Genomic DNA, 1,736 nt, shown 5'->3' on the forward strand with positions numbered 1-1,736 from the left:
TTGCTGCCTCTTGTGTCTTAGAGTGAAAGTTGCAGGGAATTCCATGTTACCTCTTACTGAAGGCCAGGAAAAATGACCTGATTCCATCTTGTGTTGGTTTTTGCGTTCTGTGTACTTCTTCCAGGCTCTTAACAGTAGAATTTGTTAGACATGGGTGGGGTTTTTTCTTCTTGGGGAAGGGAATACTTGGAAAAAAGGGGAGGAGGAGGAAGGAGGAGTGTAGTCTCTTGCCAGACATGAACGATTCAATTTAAGATGTTTCTGTTACTTCTGTCTTAACTTGCCTCATCAGTATTTTTTGTTTTTGGTATGGTTTTTGTATAGTCTGTATTTGTTTTAAAGTAATTTATTGTGATATTTTTACTGGTTTGGTTTTGCCTTTTCCACTTTAAATGGGATAGTTCTTAAAACCCTTAATAGAGCACGGTCATGCAAACAATTGTATTGGCACCTCTGAGTGCAGCAATGAGTATCAGGGGACAGAAGGGAGCGGCAAGAACCTTTCAAAACACAGCTGCCACTGACAGAATGGCACCACAGCTCTCTTTTACTCCAAAATGAATTTCTTAAGGAGCAACTGAATTTGAACTTGCTTGATCTTAAATAGCCTCTCCTATTGAGAAACCTTCATTTCAACAGCAACTCCTTTCTCGTTTGAACTGCATAACTTACTAGTAGTTTTTATGAATTGTTGGTCATTCTGGAAGTTTTATCAGCTGAAAGGAGAGTGGATCTTTGTTCAACTCAAAATAAATAGTAAGGAAACATTCCTGTCAATGATTGAATTAAAATGTCCTCTTGGTCCTCAGTCATGCTATAATTTGTACAGAAAGTTTAAGCTCCATAAATTGTCTACATGAAGAATTTTCCCTTTTCTAGCTGGCAGGTATAGAGAGCCAGTGTTGTTGCTCATGCATTTTAGTACATCCTTTTTTACAGTTGATGCCTTCTGTTTCAGTCCTGGCTTCAACACTTGCCCTAGCCTGAGAATTATTTACTGTTCAGTCCCCATGTGACAGTTCCTTTCTTCACACTGTTTCTGCATGTGCTCTCCCTGTGCAGCCTCATGGGCCCAGAGCTTTGCCAAAGTGCTCAGCTTCCCTCCATCTGCTTGCTGCCCTGAGCAGCAGCACTGCTCCTGCCTTGTGGAGGGCTAGCTGGGCTACTGGCTAAACCACTGCTGCTCTTGCATTTTTGGCTCTCTTCTATTTCTGTACACTCAGCTGTCCAAAAGGAAACCACCTTGTAGTTACACCTGTATTACTGTGGATACAAATCAGGCCATTGCTAGAAATTTGTCCTGGTCTAACGAGCCAAGCTTGTCAGTAGGGCAGCAAATGCCTGCCTGGGTGTTCTGAGGTGAAGCCAACACATCTCAGAGATCTCAGTGCTCCTAATTCAGCAAACTAGGCTTTCCAGGACCATGTGAAAAGCAAGAAAATGTTGGGAGTGCAGGTTTGGGTGACCCAATATGAAGTGGTAAGGGTCTAGCGCCTGACTGGAATCAGGTATTCTGTCATACATCATGCTGTCTGCCTACCGCTGCTTAAGATGTTTTCTGCATCGTCCAAGAGAGAGCAAGCTTCCAATTAGTGAGCTTCAGCTTTAAATAGGTAGTGGAAATGTTTGTTTTTCTGCCTGACTCAATGTTACCATGTGAGAGACAGGATTTGAAAACACTGTCAATAGTGGAGACAAAATATTTTGTAATGAGCACACTCATCAATTCCAGCAGA

The sequence above is a fragment of the Geospiza fortis genome, unplaced genomic scaffold (genome assembly GCF_000277835.1).
Source record: "Geospiza fortis unplaced genomic scaffold, GeoFor_1.0 scaffold10, whole genome shotgun sequence".
NCBI classification, from domain to species: domain Eukaryota; kingdom Metazoa; phylum Chordata; class Aves; order Passeriformes; family Thraupidae; genus Geospiza; species Geospiza fortis.